Source organism: Rhodnius prolixus, unplaced genomic scaffold (assembly GCF_049639745.1).
Source record: "Rhodnius prolixus isolate KJV_2025 unplaced genomic scaffold, Rpr scaffold_6, whole genome shotgun sequence".
NCBI lineage: Eukaryota > Metazoa > Arthropoda > Insecta > Hemiptera > Reduviidae > Rhodnius > Rhodnius prolixus.
The window spans coordinates 18291106-18312885 of record NW_027411634.1 but is presented as its reverse complement, the minus strand read 5'-3'; the positions used below and the strand labels follow the sequence as shown (position 1 = coordinate 18312885).

The 21780-nt window shown below is 33.1% G+C and overlaps 1 protein-coding gene and 1 long non-coding RNA gene across 6 annotated transcripts in view; one reads left to right on the top strand and one right to left on the bottom strand.

Moving 5' to 3' along the window:
• The window catches only part of rho-5 (rhomboid-5), a 319932-nt gene that overhangs the window by 177628 nt on the left and 120524 nt on the right, over positions 1 to 21780 (top strand). The window lies entirely within an intron of this gene.
• LOC141460804 (uncharacterized) overlaps positions 1 to 21780 on the bottom strand; it is a 62559-nt gene that overhangs the window by 19912 nt on the left and 20867 nt on the right. The window lies entirely within an intron of this gene.

The window sequence follows — 21780 nt, the reverse complement described above, 5'->3', positions numbered from 1 at the left end:
CAAAAATGAGTTCCCTTGAGGTGATTTTTTCAACTTCGGGAAGAGAAAAAAGTCACAAGGACTCAAGTCAGGCGAATAAAGAGGCTGAGGAGCCACAGGAATGTTTTTACTGGCCAAAAACTCCAAGGCCCGAAAAAGCAAGGATGGCGAAGTCGAAGATCAAATGCATGCTGATTTGTTTTTTCGATATCCACGGAATCGTCCACAATGAGTTTCTACCTCAAGGTCAAACGGTCAATCAACACTTTTACCGAGAGGTTCTTGAAAAACTTCGAAAAAGGGTCATTCGTGTGAGACCAAACATCAAGAACAAGTGGGTGTTGCATCACGATAATGCTCCTTGTCACACAGCAATTTCAATAAACGAGTTTTTGGCCAGTAAAAACATTCCTGTGGCTCCTCAGCCTACTAATTCGCCTGACTTGAGTCCTTGTGACTTTTTTCTCTTCCCGAAGTTGAAAAATCACCTCAAGGGAACTCATTTTGGGACAGTCGAAAACATTCAAACGGCTGTAACCGACCAGCTGAAGGCTATTCCAGTATTAGAGTTCTAGCGCTGTGTGGCTTCAGAAGGAAGTTGTTTTGAAGGTGACAATATAGAATTGTAATTCTTTTTGAATAAAAAAAATCAGTCTCACTTAATTTACAGACATCGTATATTACTGCACTATCTTATCTAACACATCTAATTTCGTTTAAAGCGTTACTTAGTTTTAAGATCTCCAGACTTGCATAATACTTGCAATATTTGCAATTCAATAGGTTATATCCAATTAGAGATTGGGGAAGATGGGGGTAATACAGAGTAGATGAGGTTTGAGGAAACGGTTTGTGTGAAGATAGTGTAAACATAGGGCTACTATCTAGGAGTCAAAAAATGAAGTAGAACAACTCAACTCCCGTCAACATATCAGCACATGTGTTGACTCTGTGTGTATGAAATTTGTTTCGTCAAGTTTTATAACAAAATTTTTGCGCGTCTTCTTTTCACGGTGAGTAACTGACATAAATAGGAATGGCGCTATCCGGGGAAATATCGCGCATTAATTCGCGAAAATTGTCAGCACTTCAGTTTTTTTAACTTCTTAAAGACTTTTCTCGGTATTCCTGACTTTTTGTGAGTTTTCCTTTATTTATACGTCTTGATAAGTTGTGATTTAAAGAATGAGCACACGAACTGCAAGTTGTTTTGATATTTTTCAATAATTACCTTGGTTTCAACTTGTTTTCAAACATATGTAATGATTAACATTCATATTTATGTTTGTATTAACAGTAAACATTTTAAAATCGGTTAGTTAAATTGCTTTTCTTCTGTAGTTGTAGCTGATAAAATAAACAAACTTTTTGAAGTTTCAGGTGCGCGGTATTACCCTATGTGTGGGGGAACACTGCGCAAACGTACTATTTTAGTTATTCATTTTTTATTACTGTTCAGGATTACTAATAATGTTGATATACCACCCAGCGTTACAATAAATGACATTTTTCTGATTGGCAGTTGCAATAAGGTAATGAAGCCACTATTCCCCCACCTTCCCCCACCTATTGCCATTTATGTCATGGAGTGTTTAAAAAGGCACTAACTTCAATTGAAAAATCCTAGCTGTCAGAATCGACCGTGGAAATCCATTTCATTAATCTGAACGCTTGGTACTAGAATACATACTTTTTTTTTTTTTAAGCGTTGCATTAGTAGCTGGGACAAGGATTTCTGATCCATATTCTGAACAAAAAAAAAAAAGATATAGGATTTATAGGCTAAAGATAAACATGTTCCAATTTGTTCAACATGTTTTTACCTGTCATCCTCTTGAGTAAACGCAATTTCATGGCAGCCTGTTCGTTTTGGCATGCTTGTTCCAGAGATGCTTTGGATCAAGTTTTATTCCCTGATAAGATGGCTTCTTCTTATCGGATTAGCTCTTCATGATTGTATTCAACTGTATCTCATACAATAAAGGTTAGAATGCCTTGCTCGATTCACAGTATTACATTATATTACATATCCATTATCCAATACTGCCTAGCCAGTTTTGTGTATGATAAATCAATTATGGGACAAATAATACGAGGGTGGTTTGAAAAGTCCGTGCAAAAATAAAAACTACTTAATTTTTTGGGGTAAACCTTTTTTATTTTTCAACATAGTCTCCTTTTAGGCTTATACACTTCGTCCAACGCTGCTCTAGTTTGTTGATCCCTTCCGAATAATAGGATTTGTCCAAGTCTGAAAAATAGCCATTCGTTTCTGCAATCACCTCCTCGTTTGAATAAAATCTTTTTCCCGCCAGCCATTTCTTCATATTGGGGAACAAATAGTAGTCCGAGAGAGCCAAGTCTGGAGAATAGGGGGGATGTGAAACGAGTTGGAACCCTATTTCCATTAATTTTGCGACCACAACTGCTGAGGTGTGAGCTGGTGCGTTGTCGTGATGGAAAAGGACTTTTTTGTGGGCCAATCGTGGGCGTTTTTCTTGCAGCTCGGTTTTCAAACGGTCCAATAACGATGAATAATATGCACCTGTGATAGTTTTACCCTTTTCCAGATAGTCGATGAGGATTATTCCTTGCGAATCCCAAAAGACAGTCGCCATAATCTTTCCGGCCGAAGGAACGGTCTTCGCCTTTTTTGGCGCAGATTCCTCCTTGGTAACCCATGGTTTAGATTGTTCTTTGGTCTCAGGAGTGTAGTGATGTATCCACGTTTCATCCACAGTGACAAAACGACGCTTAAAGTCCTGCGGATTCTTCTGGAACAGCTGCAAACCGTCCTTGCAACACTTCACACGATTTCGTTTTTGGTCAAGCGTGAGCAATCGCGGCACCCATCTTGCGGATAGCTTTGTCATGTCCAAATGTTGATGCAAAATATTATGTACCCGTTCATTCGAGATGCCCACAGCACTAGCAATCTCACGCACCTTCACTCTTCTGTCATCCATCACCATATCATGGATTTTATCGATGATTTCTGGTGTAGTAACCTCAACAGGGCGTCCAGAACGTTCAGCGTCACTTATGCCCTTATGGCCACTCCGAAAATTTTGAAACCACTTATAAACTGTTCTAATCGAAGGTGCAGAGTCACCATAATGTTTATCAAGCTTCTCTTTAGTCTCCTGAGGCGTTTTGCCTTTCATAAAGTAGTGTTTAATCAACACACGAAATTCTTTTTCGTCTATTTTTTGAAAATCACTCGACTTCCTCCATTCAAACGAATGCCAAACACAAAGAAATAGACTGATCTGGCTGAAACTTGGTGTGTGTTCTTCCAAGAGATGCTACTAACTAAACATAACCTCGATACGCGCCAGTGGTGCTATCTCTCTGACTTTGCACGCTCTTTTCAAACGACCCTCGTACTTTTTCTTGTAGGTAAAATAAATGGTTAACAGTTTTATTTAATAGTAATAACTTACAGAAAAATGATCTATTCGGAGGAAAGGTATTAAATTGTATTAAATACTTTGGTCCACTCAACATAATCATTAATAAAAAGATAATATTTTGCATTGTAGTAAAATAAATTAATGGATTATTACAGTAAAAGCTCTTTATTCGCGGGGTATATGTTCCATAAATATGCCGCGAATACAGAAACCGTGAATACGGAATGGTAATTTATATGGGATTATAGGGGATACGTTCCTAGGTGACAAAATAAAAAAAACTAATATATAAAAAAATCAATTTAATTGAAGTTTTTGAACATTTTGATTAATTATCTTAAGGCTTAGGCAATGGTTTGAAGAATTTTGTAATTTTCTCTTGCTTGGCAGTTTTTAAGAGCTTTTGTTTGCAGTCAAAGTTTGAACTTACCACTACAACTACCATCAGGTTCTTTAAAATGAGCGTAAAGATACTTTGCCTTCTCCCGGACCATTGGACCACTCAGGGGCGCCCTTTTTTGATTGCGGTCTTCGATCCATAATGACAACGCCACTTCCATTTTTTCTATTGCTGGATCACGAACAATTGCTTTTATTCTGTGCGTTTACATTCTCAAAAACACCGATCGCGGCGAAGGCGGCTTATGTCAAAGTCCTCGGCGATATCATTTAACAACATACTTTAGGCAAAGTTGTAATAAGATCTATTTTACTTTTTTTATTAGTCCATTTGACGGCATTTACAAAGGATATTGGGTTGGATACCTATTGGAATCCTTTTATTATCATAGTGTACTTCCGCGAATATAGGAATTGGGTCGCATTTTTTTAATCCGCGAATAGTGAAAACGCGAATGAAGGAAGCGCGAATAAGGAGCTTTTACTGTACTATAAATTTATTACTGAATCTTGAGTGTTGCTCTATTTCTGCTCAGTTATCTTATTCTGATTACAGTATATTTTTTTTGTTTTTTCATTTTTGCCTAAATTTATAAATTTTACACTATATCTACGTCAAAGATTTCATTCGTGCTAGAAATATTTGCTAATGAAGATCATTAATAACACAACTAGGATGTTACAAAAGTTTTTAAGGTATACATATACCTTAAAGGATATGAACTCTTGTGTGAACATGAAAATATAAAACCTTCATTATCTTCTTTTTTTATCCATCACGCTATCCACTTCTTTCTGCAAGCATTTCCATCTAATGACTAAAACTACTTCTTTGATGTTAAAACTACTGGCAATCTTAATCGCAATGCTACATATACATATACTTTTATACAACTGCTTGTGAATAGAAAGGAGAAAATGCTGTCTGGCTAAAAGCAAAAAATAATTTTTCAATGCTTCAACAACCATGAAGTAACCTTCCTCTTATCTGTCCAGTGTTGGCTGACCTCTGTATTTAAATTAAATTGCCTTAAGAACCTAGCTGGTTTGGTTGTCGAAAAAATATCACCTTATCTTCTCATTGAGACCAATTGCATTATATCAGTAGGAAATATCTTAAATGTTATATTTATATGTATTTATATAAAGGGTGATCCATTTAAAACGCACCAATCGCTAATAACTTTTTAGGAAAGCGGAATTTCGAAAAAACCCACGAAGTAAACTATATGTTTCATTGGGTGAAGTTTCTAAATTTACCACCCCCGATGCTGTATCTTCATTTTTGGCGGAGTTACGGCTAAAAACCCTGATTGAGGTTTCATAAGGACCACTGGTTTTGACAATGATTATGAAAACTACACATAAAACTGTGAAAAATGACGTTAATCCCGTTTCGATATCCCTAATATTAGTTAAGATATTTAAGATGAAAGTTACAATTTTTTCTATTCGCGAACGGTTTTCAATATTAATTTTCCACCAGAAATACACGTTTTGGGAGGTCCTCTGACTGCAAACAATGTTATTGGTGACGCAAAGGAAAAAAAAAAATAATAATTGAAGATTTTAAAGAATGTAGTGCAATGTAATGGCTGTGGGTGAATCAGGATAAATTTGTTTTATCATCAAATAAAAGCAATCATCACATCATTTTAATGCACCCCAGTATGCAAGACTTCTTGAGCTATGATTACGGTAAGAATATCTTGCCAGGGTATAGGTCTAGTGGTCAAGAGCGTGGCTTTGTAAGTGGGAGGTCCCCAGTTCGAATCCCACGTATGCAGTCATTCATAATATTTAATACATCTTAATACTTTTTTTAATAAAGTGTAATACTACGCGGGATTCGAACTAGGGATGTCCCACTTACAAAGCCACGCTCTTGAACATTAGACCTATACCCTAGCAAGATAGTCTTACCGTAATCATAGGTCAAGAAGTCTTGCATACTGGGTGCACTAAAATGACATTTTCTGCAGTCAGAGCACATCCCAGAACGTGCATTTGTGGTGGAAAATTAATATTGAAAACCGTTCACGAATAGATAAAATTGTAACTTTGATCTTAAATATCTCGACTAATATCAGGGATATCGAAACGGGGTCAACGTCATTTTTCACAGTTTTTTTTTATGTAGTTTTCATAATCATTGTCAAAACCAGTGGTCCTTATGTAACCCCAATCGGGTTTTTTGGCAACTCCGCCGAAAATGAAGATAAAGCATTGGGGGTGGAAAATTTGAAAACTAGACCAAAAAAACAGTCTATTTCGTGGGTTTTTTTCGAAATTCCGCTTTCCTAAAAAGTTATTAGCAATTGGTGCGTTTTAAATGGATCACCCTGTATATTTATTATTCAGATCTTTGTGTAGCTGTTTGAAAAATTATTATAGGTTATTTTTTGTGATATGTTTTTTATATCTGAGTTAAATTTAAATTTGGCTGGAAATGACGCTCAGCGTCAAAACGTTTGACGTAAATGTTTAGATAAAAGATAAATAATAATCAAAAGACCGAAATAAACATTGATTTTAAAATATTTCCTATTAAAAGTCTTCTTTTTTTTTTTAATCTGTATTCTTTACAGAAAATGGTCCAGTCATCTTGTGCATTTGGGAATTTTTTTTTGCATAAATTGGAAAACTGGCCTGTTATCCTGATAATTCCAGAGAATCCTATTCTTGTTGTAAAATTTCGTACATTTGGATTCCTGTGGGAGGCTTGCAGAATTAGGAGGAGTGATTCTAATAAGGGTACGTTCACAACGGAGCTGTGAGCATAGATGATAGCGGAGAAGATAGCAGTGATGCTATCAGCGATTATAGAATAACCTAGTACAGTCTTATGTGAGCGTGCACAACGAAGCTGCGACTAGTGACTCATACGCGCTGCTATAAACGAGCATAGATGATAGAATTGAATTTTTCATTTTTCTGCTAGCTGAACTCCAGTATCGGAGCTTCAAAATGGACGTAGAAAAATTATTTAGTGCTGTCTTTACTCATTATTTTTGGTTATTATTTTATTATTTACTTTTAAACAATATTTTGTTTTTTAAATCGTGCTTACATTTATTTTCATGTGTATTTATTTGTTTTTTTTTTTTCAATAAAATCATTAACCTAAGAGTAATCACTAGTTTTTCTTCTATGGTTATAGGATTTCCATGACAATTTTTCCAAAGTTTTCTTAATTTTGACCTTATTTTTTCTAAAATATAGTCGAATGTGTGTGGACCCTAGGGTGGGTCAAAAAAATCGACTATTTTTTTTTTTACAAGTGCAACGGAAAAATGGGTTCCTAGACACCTTAAAAAAATTCCCACCAAATATGAGCTCTTAATTTTGAAGGGAAGATCCTCCGCATCGCAGTTTTTCATTTTTTTTTTAGTCCAATAGAAAAAAATTCATACCTCTCTATTAATTGACTGTACAAAAAAATGTTTCGAATGAATTTTGTAGGAAATTTAATGCTCTACAAAAAAGGTACCTTATATTTTTTTCGTAAACCTCGCCATTTGAAAGATATAAAGGATTTAATTTTGATTATTTTATGACAAATTCCATTTTTGTTTATGAATTTTATAACTCGACAATAAATGACTTTTACGAAATGCAAAATACCAATTTTTGTTGGAAATTAACTGCTCTATAAAAATGGTTTCTTATGTTTTGGCGATAAAATTAACCGTTCAAAAGATATTCATCATCAAACTTTCATGTGTACGGATTTTAAAAGTTTTTGATTAGATATTCGAAAAATTTCAATTTAATTTATGATTTTTAAGAAAATTTACACGAATTTTAGTTGTTATCGATTGAGAAACGTCAAAATATTTTTTAAGTTTTTATTTATGTTTAAGTATATTTGTCTCGATTTATTATCGACAATATCAAATAATGCTTTAAGTTCGTTCTGAAATTTTATTTCATTTTTGCATCGTCCTGATGATTTTTTTCGCGCAAAAGATTTTTGCAATTTCAACCATCGATTATGATAGCGAAGAATTTTTTTTATTACACTAGTCGATTCACTAGTCGCAATCTGGTTGTTTTTCCATAATTCAATAACTTGATCAGCTGCATTTTTGGCACTTTGTTTGACAGAACATTTCAAAACTTTGAGCTGATGAAAAAAAACACTCATAACCTCTTTCACTGTTGGTAACTTACGTTCTGAAAGTTTTTGCACAAGTTTTCCGATCAAATGAATTTCTTTATCCATATTTTCGATAAATATCAAGTTAATTCACGTAGTAACCACAATATTTGTAAATAATTAATCGATCGATCACATATACAAGACCATAAATTTTGGAAACACTAAAAATGCTGTAGAAATAAATGTATACAAACCAACGACAACATAACGATGAAGTAAAAAGTAGGTGGTGCTAGTTCAAAGTTCACAATTCAAACAGATGAAATAAAATACGAAACAAAAATTCTCTAGAGAAGAAATTTTCCCTAGGATCTCGTGATTTCTAATGATTAAAACTAAAATGTTTAGAATAAATGAAGAAAAATTTTGATAATTTTGAAAATAAAACTCAAATAATACTTATATTAATGACAAGAAATGAAATTTATAAATTAAATTGAAATTTTTCGAATATCTAATCAAAAACTTTTAAAATCCGTACACATGAAAGTTTGATGATGAATATCTTTTGAACGGTTAACTTTATCGCCAAAACATAAGACACCGATTTTATAGAGCAGTTAATTTCCAACAAATATTAGTATTTCGCATTTCGTAAAAGTCATTTATTGTCGAGGTATAAAATTCATAAACAAAAATGGAATTTGTCATAAAATAATCAAAATTAAATCCTTTATATCTTTCAAATGGCGAGGTTTACGAAAAAAATATAAGATACCTTTTTTGTAGAACATTAAATTTCCTACAAAATTTATTCGAAACATTTTTTTGTACAGTCAATTAATGGAAAGGTATGAATTTTTTTCTATTGGACTAAAAAAAAAATGAAAAACTGCGATGCGGAGGATCTTCCTTTCAAAATTAAGAGCTCATATTTGGTGGGAATTTTTTTAAGGTGTCTAGGAACCCATTTTTCCGTTGCACTTGTAAAAAAAAAAATAGCCGATTTTTTTGACCCACCCTAGTGGACCCATCCTCACATATTCAAAAAAACGATCCGGATAATTTCGAAGTTCCTTAATATAAATGGTGAAATTCGCCCAAAGTACTTCGTTTTTTATTTATGGGATGTACATGATATTTTCTAAAGCGTTTTTTCTTTAAAATATACCTTTTTGTTGCAGCTGAACATAAAAACTCTTCTTCACTTCTCGGACATGTTGCATGTATCACAGCTCTGTTGTGCACACTAATCAGCGATTATATTTTACTCTATCAGTTATCATCTCTGCTATCATCTATACTCACAGCTCCGTTGTAAACGTACCCTAAGAGTGGTCGCGTGCAACTCTATGGGGTTCTCATCGACAAGTGACGAACCATCCTGTTCTAAGAAGACTAGTTTTGAATGTCTAAACCAAAACGGTTCCATATGTTTGTGCTTTTTCTCTCAATTTCTTTTTAATCAATCCAGTATCTAGAAATGGCTGAAATGATAGCCAATCACGGTTTTTTCTTCGGACCAATATAGGTTACGCTGGGGCTGATTACAATAAAAGATTACTAGGCTGATCAAACTTTTGTAACAACCTGGTTCATGTGATTACTAATAGCAGCTCTTAATGTTTCAAACAGATCTATCTTTTTTACTCAGTGATTAATCTAATCTCTGACCATAAATAGGAAAGAACGAAAATTTTCCCTAAAGCCAAAGAAGGAAAATAAAATTGCCGAAAATATGCACACTAGTTGAATGTTTTGGGAAATATTTTCCAACAGTGAATTTAAAAGGCACTAATTTTTAATGCACACTGCACTTGTACACTGCATTTTAATGAAGAAAGGTAGTTTGAATGTGCATTTATATTTAGATTAGCTCTTTTAGGTTTACCACCATATTGAATTATTCATTAAATTTCAATTAATGGTTTTAAATTAATTACACATTTTCAACAACTGTCTAATGAACATTTAATCCAATTTAATGGAATCAAACTTTGTTTCGAACACACAATTTTCTTGAACAGCAATTTAACAGCAATAATTAAATATATGTTTCTTTTTTCTTTTTTTTAACTATTTGAGCTTAAAAATCGCTAATAACCTCAAAAATTCAGTAAAATTTCAGATCCACTCCACGGAGTTCACCAAGTCCGGGCTTTTAATTATATAATAATTTGTATTAGCATTATACAGATAATGGGGCTTGTATATTAACACGGTAATGAGAGTTTAAATTGAATTCTAATTCCATCTCTCTTCCATAACTGCCTTTAGCTGTATTTTACTCTTTAAAATGTTCCAAATAAATGTTTATGAGTTGAAAGTGAGTTTGTAAAATAAAAACAATGTGAGCAATAATAGTGTAAAAGTTTAAAGGAAATTTGTTGGAGTCATTTTCGGGAAAATCTCAAAATTGACTCGTAAAAAGCACATCCGGTTCACCATGGCTGGTTGAAAACTCAAAACCATGACATTTCCTTTCCTCACTAGTTTAGTGAAAGAATATAATAAATACGAGGGCCGTTTGAAAAGTCCGTGCAAAGTCAGAGAGATAGCACCACTGGCGCGTATCGAGGTTATGTTTAGTTAGTAGCATCTCTTGGAAGAACACACACCAAGTTTCAGCCAGGTCTATTTCTTTGTGTTTGGCATTCGTTTGAATCGAGGAAGTCGAGTGATTTTCAAAAAAAATGGACGAAAAAGAATTTCATGTGTTGATTAAACACTACTTTATGAAAGGCAAAACGCCTCAGGAGACTAAAGAGAAGCTTGATAAACATTATGGTGACTCTGCATCTTCGATTAGAACAGTTTATAAGTGGTTTTAAAAATTTCGGAGTGGCCATATGGGCACAAGTGATGCTGAACGTTCTGGACGCCCTGTTGAGGTTACTACACCAGAAATCATTGATAAAATCCATGATATGGTGATGGATGACAGAAGAGTGAAGGTGCGTGAGATTGCTAGTGCTGTGGGCATCTCGAATGAACGGGTACATAATATTTTGCATCAACATTTGGACATGACAAAGCTATCCGCAAGATGGGTGCCGCGATTGCTCACGCTTGACCAAAAACGAAATCGTGTGAAGTGTTGCAAGGACGGTTTGCAGCTGTTCCAGAAGAATCCACAGGACTTTAAGCGTCGTTTCGTCACTGTGCATGAAACATGGATACATCACTACACTTCTGAGACCAAAGAACAATCTAAACAATGGGTTACCAAGGGGGAATGTGCGCCAAAAAAGGCGAAGACCGTTCCTTCGGCCGGAAAGATTATGGCGACTGTCTTTTGGGATTCGCAAGGAATAATCCTCATCGACTATCTGGAAAAGGGTAAAACTATTACAGGTGCATATTATTCATCGAGCTGCAAGAAAAACGCCCACGATTGGCCCACAAAAAAGTCCTTTTCCATCACGACAACGCACCAACTCACACCTCAGCAGTTGTGATCGCAAAATTAATGGAAATAGGGTTCCAACTCGTTTCACATCCCCCCTATTCACCAGACTTGGCTCCCTCGGACTACTATTTGTTCCCCAATATGAAGAAATGGCTGGCGGGAAAAAGATTTTATTCAAACGAGGAGGTGATTGCAGAAACGAATGGCTATTTTTCAGACTTGGACAAATCCTATTATTCGGAAGGGATCAACAAACTAGAGCAGCGTTGGACGAAGTGTATAAGCCTAAAAGGAGACTATGTTGAAAAATAAAAAAGGTTTACCCCAAAAAATTAAGTAGTTTTTTTTATTGCACGGACTTTTCAAACGACCCTCGTAAAATACTTATCTTCGAGGAAACCAATAATTGAATTTTTAATTAGTAAAAAGATTGGATTAAAAAATTAAGGATTGGGGAAGATGCTACTGCCTTTATTAAACCAAGTATTAATTGTTTAAACTTTTGGCTTTACGTGAATTTGTAACTTAAAGATATGATTCCTTGAATGGTATAATGAATCATCAAATATTACCATGTGTACAGGGTGAACCAGTAAGTATTGTCCATAGGCCTACTGTGTATAGTACATCTAAAGTGGAGTTCAATGACGTATTGGCCAACTTCATATTTTCCACTGTTCTTGAGTGACGTCACTTTAATTTTTTTTTTTCTAAAATCATTACTTTTTTCCAATAAAAATGTTATTACTCAAGAAAGTTTTAGTCCGAATTCGATTCTGATGGCACGGTTAGAAAGACAGATAAATTTTCTAAAAATTGACATCATTTCGAAGCATAAGTTATTCTCCAAACAGCCTCAATCTTCCTCCGGATGCTGGAAAAATAAAAGTAATCGGAAATTTTTAAGAAAACTCATTAGGCCCTCATGTGATCATTATCAGACCTAGGTGCTGGCCACTTTTTATAAAAGTTTCCTTGTCTAATGGGCTTTCTAACGGTATATCATTTTCAAGGATTCCTTTTATCTTCGTATGAGAAATTACGTTTGTTTTGCAAGAAAACGTGTTTACGAGCACTCAACAGTGTTAGTTTATGAAGTTGTTTAATTCATTGAAAACTCTTTTAGATGGACTTAAAGACAGTTTTAAAGTAGGCTGTCTTAAAATAAAGTTGTTAAAGTTTGAAATAATTGAGAAAATGTTAGGAAATATTTCAAACATGTGCTATTTACTTGTTATATCCTTAAGACAGCCTACTTTAAAATGCTCTATTTGTAAGAAATATATACATCTATATCTTAAACTGTCCGTAAATCGAAAAAAAAATCTCCGTTTTAATGTTTCTTAAATATGTAGAGAAAGATATAAACTTGATTCCTAATCTGATTGAACAGTCCTAATATAGATATTTAGGAGGCGGAAAAAACAATGCCATCCTAATATTCTCCACATCACTGGCCATATTTAACTGTGTAGTAAGAATAAATAATCCAGTTCGTACATCACCTTACCATCGCATAATATTGGGGATTTATTCCATCAGCTATTCAGCAAGCAAAACCCAAACGATATTTAATCATCTGGTCCACTCTGATAACTGAAACAACATTCAAATCGTCTATCTACTCAACACCACTTATGGCGATCATATTTACAATGAATGGTTACTTGAATTATTTATTTATTTTTAAAAAGCTGAACATTAATTGATATTTCTTGCCCATAAATTTGTGTAATTAAAACATATTGGACAGAAATAATATTTTCATTTTTTGAATATTTAAAATTAAAAACCACTAAAAAAAGAGAATGTAAAAATATATTTAGAATTTGTTTAATGCTCCTCTTTATTGTTTCTCTTGGCCGAGTTTGAAGGACATATTTTACTGAAATTAATTCAGTGTTGCCAAAATAAAAAAGTGTAGATAGGTACGAGAAGGTTTTAGAAAGTTTATACTTGGAAAATTATTTTCTCTCCAAAATTAAATTGAAAAAGAATCCTTTACAAAGTTTGTAACTCTTTTAATGAAGGGTTTTGTAATAATATTATTTTCTCTGTAATTAAATTTTGCTGAATTTTATTTCATTAAATAATAACACTTTAATATAAAGAAAATGCACTGATTCGTCCGACTCTGTTTGAAATATTTCAAACAAAACTAGATAAAAAATCTTTTAGCTGTAATTTAGAAAAGAAGGTTCTTTAAAGAATCTCACCGTAGCTCTAATCTAGGCAGGGACATGGAATTTTGTCTGATCAAGGCATGCATTAGGTTATTTGACAAACGTTTTGCTTAAAATTATTCAAGTTCAGATTTCTAAACACACGTAAACCCCCTAAAGATGGGCACATGTTTTAATGACTTGTAACTTTAAAAATATATATTTTTTTTAAATAATTTATTTAGTTAAAATCAACGCATTTTGCGTTTTATAAGCAACAATGATAACAATAAATAACATTCACACATATCAGAGTGGAGAAGTTACCCAGTGGTAACACTCCAATAACATTCTACATTCTACTGACTCTCTTCATCAGAGAGGAGGCTGTCTTTTAAGACGTCTAGAAGTGTTGTCTGGAAATGTTCTTGAAGATAGATATTGTACCAGTGAATTGTGGATGTGTTTGAATGTTAAGATGGAATTTTCTGTAACGTGTTTTCAGCAACTTGTGTTGCACGAAAGGAATGTTCAAGTCTGTGTGAATGGTTTGATTGGTGACGTAGAAAGGAGCGTTTACTATAGAGCGAAGAATTTTAGACTGCAAGGACTGGATCCTCTGGAGGTTTGAGCATTTGGTTGAACCCCACAGTTCTAGGTAAGGACCAAAGTAGCGGAATACATTGACTACTGGTCAATGGAATAAGATTGTAAAAGACAGGAGGAAGAGTGATGCGTCGAAGAGTGAAGGTAATATTTTGAGATTTTGTTTCGTTCAGTTTGATAGCCCATTTTTTGAACCATTTTTCTAAGGAGGTGAGGTGAGACTGAAGGTTTCTATGAGCTATTATTGGGTCTTTGTCAGTAGATAAGATACCAGTATCGTCAGCATAGGTGAGAAGAGTAGTTTGAGGATGAGTAGGTATGTCTGAGGAGTAGATTGTGTACAGAATGGGGCCTAGTATGCTGCGCCTTGCGGAACTCCAGCGTCAGCATGGCTGAATGGAGAAAGAATAGTTCCTACCTTCACTCTTAAATGTCTGTCAGTCTAGTATGATCTCAAAATGAGGAAATAGGTGGCCGGAAGGATGGAAAAATAATGTAAAAATAAATTAAACTGTACTATTACAAAAAGGAAGAACGTAAGGTTTGCAGTATGGTTCAGAATTGCAAAAACCATAAAGCTGAATTAAATAAATTTATGCTTAAATTTTACTTCACATACTTTAGTCAAAGTACAGATCCTCCCAATTTAAGAAGCGTCAACATCTGAGGTCCTGGGAGTCTAGAGCTTCTTTCAGACTAATAATGGACTATCGCATTTAACTCATCTAGCGATTAAATTCCTCTGCAATACTTAACTTTAATCTGCATCTTCTGAAGAACAGGTTAGTATATTTCATTTTAAGCAACAATGCATCTTTTGTTTCTGTATTACGAGGAGACCAATGTATTCGACCAGCACGCAATTATTCCATTCCTTCACACTTTAATAACATAAATTTAAAATTAATCATTTAAAATATTTTCCTACTCCTTAATTTAGAAAAATATATTATGAATTTAAATTAATTATTCAGTCCAACCTGATACGATCTACGAGGTCTGTAAATTAAGTAATGAGACTGATTTTTTAAAAAAAATTTATTCAAAAAGAATTACAATTCTATATTGTCCCTTCAAAATAACTTCCTTCTGAAGCCACCCAGCGCTGGAGACGTTTCTTCCACTCCTCATAGCAGTGCTCGAACTCCGATACTGGAATAGCCTTCAGCTGGTCGGTTACAGCCGTTTGAATGTTTTCGACTGTCCAAAAATGAGTTCCCTTGAGGTGATTTTTCAACTTCGGGAAGAGAAAAAAGTCACAAGAACTCCAGTCAGGCGAATAAGGAGGCTGAGGAGCCACAGGAATGTTTTTACTGGCCAAAAACTTTGGTTTATTGAAATTGCTGTGTGACAAGGAGCATTATCGTGATGCAACACCCCACTTGTTCTCTTGATGTTTGGTCTCACACGAATGACCCTTTTTCGAAGTTTTTCGAAGAACCACTCGGTAAAATTGTTGAATGACCGTTTGACCTTGAGGTAGAAACTGTTTGTGGACGATTCCGTGGATATAAGAAAAAACAAATCAGCATGCATTTTATCTTCGACTTTGCCATCCTTGCTTTTTTGGGCTTGGGAGAGGTTGAAGTGTGCCACTCCATGCTTCTTATTCGCCTGACTTGAGTCCTTGTGACTTTTTTCATTTTGGGACAGTCGAAAACATTCAAACGGCTGTAACCGACCAGCTGAAGGCTATTCCAGTATCAGAGTTCGAGCACTGCTGTGAGAAGTGGAAGAAACGTCTCCAGTGCTGGATGGCTTCAGAAGGAAGTTATTTTGAAGGTGACAATATAGAATTGTAATTCTTTTTTGAATACAAAATTTTTAAAAAAAATCAGTCTCATTACTTAATTTACAGACCTCGTATATAGGTGTCCATTTTTAAGCGAATCCTAAGTACGAATTCGGGATTTAGAAGATATTTAATGATTATGTCTCTTTTATCTATTCAATTAAGAATACTAAAGCAAAATAGAACAGTGATGTTGAAATAGAACATTGTTATCGCACAACATGTAGCAAGGAACAAAGAAATGAATTAAATAATACTGCCCGAATTGTAAGATACTTCTCTTAAAATAAACAAAATGGCGTAAAATTAACTTCCATGTATACATGGAGCAACAATGCTATATAGATAATGAAGCTAATAAGGCAGCAAACAAGGGTAATGTGTTCGATATCGAAATTAATAATTAATTTATTATTTCGAGTAATTTGTTTCTAATGTTAGGCTGGTTGATTAATGTTGAACATTCCAAACTTGAATTAAATTTTCAATTACAAAATTCCTATAGTATTGAATTTGAAATATTTATTCATTAGCGAATAAATGAACATTTTGTTAGGGTTAAAACAATATGAAAGTTCCTGAGTGATTGCAATAAATATGTGCATATATTATTTTATAAAAATATAGTAAAATATTTATTATTTGATGAGGGTAAAAAATATAATGACGTAGAATAATGGGTTACTTCCATTATTACTATTTATTTAATTAATTAATAAAAGTTTTTATTTTGAGACAATGGAGGGCAAGTACCCCCCATCCACCAAAAAATATATATTCAACACTTTCTGAGGTAATTAAAATAAAAAAAAAAACAAAATAAATGAGTGTCGTGTTTAATAAGCACCATGAAATGTGAGCCTTACAGGTAATAAATATTATCCCATTAACCTATAATTGAGTCATTATAATAAATTACGTTTTATTTCCTGAGCATTTATTCTATAAATTTAATAGAATGATTTTTCTCTCTTTTGTAAGTTAATTTAATTTATTTTTAGCTTTATAATCTTTTTTGTTTTTGTTTGTTAACCTCTCTTAATGTCTCATATTTATTATTCAACGAATTTAGCAAAAAAACAAATTCTCTGAGATCAATTTCAGAAGTTGTTTCAACATAAAATGTTTAATTACAACGAAAGTGGTTAAATTTTTGAGCATTTGAATTTAAATTTTGAGACCACTAGTTTAACCAGTTAACTGTTTATGACGAAGATATTCGTCATGAAAAAAAAAGTGTAAAATTTTGTGTTATGACGAGTATATTTCATCATGCGTTTTCAGTAGTGACCATCGGTAGTTAATTTTACAATTTTAGTTAAAACTAAAATATATTCGTAAACTGCAAGAAGTTTGGAATATTTTGAGGCCATGTCGAAATAAAAAGAACTTATAGATAGATATAGTATGAATTAGTCTTCGTAAATGTATCCTTGTCTTTTATTAGTAATCACTGAATCAATAATGAATTCATATATTGTGTTAGATTAGAGCCAGCGTTTCCCAACCTTTTTTGACTCGCGTACCACTTGGTAGTAAGTACATAATGCTAAATTGTATTACTTCGTAAAAATGATTGTATTTCGTGAAATTTGTTATTCCGAGTGTGTTATTTTATTATTATTATCTTTATTTGTATAGAGATACAATGTATCTGTTACAAAGGAGTTCATGTTCACTACATAAACTTTGTTAAGCGTAAGATCTTAGTTTTAACACTTATTTTAAATAATTAAAAATTGAGTACATATTTTTCACTTCAAACTTATTAATTAATTTACAAAGTTCTTCTTTAGGATTATTATATTTGTTTAAATGGAGTGGGATTCTAAAACTTTCATAGACTGGGCAGCTGATAAACAATTAATGTTTCCGGCTCGTTCTTATTACACATTAAACAATGATCTTTGGAGTTTGATTGTAAAAATTACATTATTGATTTTAAATCTAATAACATAAGGGCCACCCAATCAGAAAGAATTCTTATAACTTGAAAAGAAATGAATTTATCCGAAATATTGTTGACCAACATTTTGTAATAAATTCTGTTAATTCCAAAATATATTAAACATAACGTTATTTACTTTTTTTTAAATCAGTCAAATGCAAAATGTTCCCTGTTTTATTATAGAAATATTTGGTTTTGTGGTTATAAGCATTCTAATGAGCAATTCTAATTCTAGTTTTGGGTTTTGAAATCCAATTATTATTTGTGTTTTTGGGTATTGGAAAATACTCCATAAAAGACAATTTTAATCCTGTTAAATGTGCTATTATATTTTCTCGTATTTCTTGAGACAGACTAATCTTATCACTGTAGATATTAACAACTTTACTGTACAATATTATTAATTAAAATAATGTTTATGAATTATAGGAAAAAAACGTTTATATTTATATGATTTAATTTTTTATGTCCGCCATTATTGATTATTTTTCGCGTACCACCAACCGACAACTCGCGTACCACAGGTTGGGAAACGCTGGACTAGACTATGCAGTAAGTGGCGCGCCTGGTTAATAAAAAACGGGATGAGGATCCTTTTGTTCCCTATTTACCTGTATTCAAGAGGCGGTGCTTTTTGGCTCATGTGCGGGGTTCAAGATTTAGCGATCATCCAAATTGCTGAGTCCGTGGGCTACTAACTTGCCAAGATATTTCCCTGCACAATTATTGGTATTTTATCATCTGATCCAGGGATTCATTTGCATAAATACTAGCCTTTAATGTTGCGACCTACTCGGGATAATTGCAGCAGTGTGCATTCTTTGTAATTTGGTATTTATGCAAGGACAGAGTATTGAGTGAGCTGTTTAGTGGCACCAGGTTTTTCCAAGTTTAATGATTCTTTGTCGGATTTCCTCATAACACTTTATCATTTGAATGCGTATTTGAGATACTCAAATGAGATATCATTTGAAATGAGGTAATTTAGAAAATATTTTTGTCCGATCGAAGAAAGTAAATCAGTGTGTAGCAAGCTGTAACCAGATCAACAACAATAGTATATTCGAGTGCAACGAAATTTATTTTTGATGTTTTTGGTTCCTATTTATGTTAATTAAAACTGTCCGGTAGGACAGTTGTATAAGGGTTGATCGTCAAAAACTGCACGAAAAAGCGTAACGTTGAAAAACACCCAACTTTGACAATTTTTTTCTCTTTTTCCATAAAAGATAAAATTCCCAAATTTTCTTTAAAATATAGGGCAAACCCTCCTTCATAACTGTAATTTTTTTGCAACCACCCAGATCTAATAGGTTTCGAGAAAAAAGTTGCCGAAAATGAGCAAAAACGGCATTTTCAGAAATTGTTGTTGTTCTTGTTGTTGTTGTTGTTGTTGTTGTTGTTGTTGTTGTTGTTGTTGTTGTTGTTGTTGTTGTTGTTACCTTTTTTGTAAACTACGTAGCGCCTAAACGCGAGAACCGATTTTCATGAATGAGGTGACATTCGATTCGGAATTTTATGTAGATGTGCCTTTTGGGGGTCTCGACGCTGTACACCGAATGGGAGAGGAGTTAGCCTCCTTTATGTAAGGCCCCCTTCAAAATTATTATTACTAATTACTCTGTAAATCTTAGCCCGATTTTGATAAAATTTGGTAGGATGATAGAGTTAGGGCTCCCCTACGTAACATTAAAGCGGCGATCTGCTCTTACACTAGTTAAGGGGAAGTATAGCAATCGTTTCAAATTATCGACAAGTGAACTGATTTTCATGAATGAAGTGTCATTCGAATCGAAATTTTGTATAGATTTGCACTTTAAAAGTCTCGTCGCTATGCCTCATATGGAGGGGAGTTTGCCCCACCCAAGTAAGGCCGTTTCTAAAACTATTATTACCAATATTTCTATAACGCTTTGTCCGATTTTGATAAAATTTAGCACGAAGAAGTGATTAAAGCTCCTCTATATGGCTGTGAAGTACCATCATGCTCTTACACCTACTAAGAGGAAGTACTGCAATCGTTAAAATTATCAATGGGTGAACCTATTTACATTAATGAATTGTCGTTCGATTAAAAATCTTTGCCTCTTTGCCTTTTATGGAGAAGTACTGTAATCGCCCGTTTATTTTTCTTACTTCTCTTAAAAGGAAGGTCTGAAATCGCAGTTTAAATTTGCTTTTTACGTACAAATACCTTCCTATTTTATATAAAAAGGCTTTCTCAAAAAAATTGTTATTGAGGATGGTTTGGGGACCGCAACTATAATCATTCTTTAAAAAGATCTCTCCAGTGGTAGTTACGGTTCCTACTTAACACCTTATCAGGTTATAATGATAGAATTGCTTATTCCAAATTTAAAAAAAACAGTAAAGCAGATATGTAACTTAGCAAAATAGACAAAAATGAAAATCTATCCAAAAGGTACAAAAATCTCCTTAACAAAAACTTACAGTTTAAAAAGTTAAGTATAAGGGTTGATTAAACGCCAAAAGGTACACAAATCAGCAAGTACCCAACATTTCATTCAAGCTTAGTTGATATAATTTAAGTAATTTTGCTGCATTAACTTTTCCTTCACATTTTTTAGAATTTATTAGATGCCACAGACCCTTATGCTGGCTATTTTCATCTACAAAATATTTGTTCAAGTAGCACTGTAGATTGACTTTAATATCTATTAATCTATAATAATCAAACTATTAATTACAGGTTAAAAAGAAAACGTTATAAAAAATAAAAAAAATTACGAGGCTACAAAATTTAAAAACTTTTTTAAAAAAATGCTTACGCCAACATACATCAATGATTTCGATTATTTTATTTTTAATAAAAATCGTCTGTTTAAGTTTATTCTTCGATTAAAGTAATTGTTATTTTATGTAGTAGTCAAACGTTTATAATAATAGGTAATAATTATCTGGCTTTATCGCAAATAATATAGTTTTCTTCAATCACACTCTCAATGTAGCTGTTCTTCTCACAATGTTATATATATGTTATGTAATATAAAATAAATAAGATATGCATATTTTTAGGACAGCTAATTATTCCAGTATTTTACTGTAAGTAAAATTAAATTACAATTGAGAAATGAATAATTGTTGTTGAATAATCTACTTGTTATTAACTGTGTGTTATTTGTGCTCACGAATATTTCGGTAAGACGAATTCAAGTCTGAAATATTGTTTTAAATCCTCCGTGATTCAAATTTAAACAGTAGCCGACTCTAACTTTGTCTTTTTCTACTTTAACATGCATGTATAAGATGTGACAACTTCAGAATAAAGGGCATATTAAAGATAAATCAGAAGAATAATTTGGAATAGAGTTAAAATAAAGTACCTATTTAAAAACGAAGATATAATATACATTTTATCATGATTATAACCAAATAATATTATGAACGAACTGGCCAGCATCTGTGGCATCTAATAAATTCTAAAAAATGTGAAGGAAAAGTTAATGCAGCAAAATTACTTAAATTATATCAACTAAGCTTGAATGAAATGTTGGGTACTTGCTGATTTGTGTACCTTTTGGCGTTTAATCAACCCTTATACTTAACTTTTTAAACTGTAAGTTTTTGTTAAGGTATAAATAGATGAATATGAATAAATAACGAAAAAAAATATAAAAGTCATTTCATTGCAACCCAATTTCATATCAAACATACTCTGGGTTTGACGAATATATTCGTCATCGCTTAATTTGTGCGACGCACCTAGGGGACACATTTTCCAACAAGGCCAAAACAGTTAACTGGTTAACTTCTTGGTTTTCCTTTTAGAATAGTCGCAATTAAGTAATCATTTAAATTTATTTTAAATAGATGTATCACTTTTATCAAGCAACTAATTACTAATCTATAGATAAAATTTTAATTAAATCATCTCGTGACTAATCTTATAAGCACCAGAAATCATTGATTTACACGAACAAAAAAGTATACGAGGGTCGTTTGAAAAGTC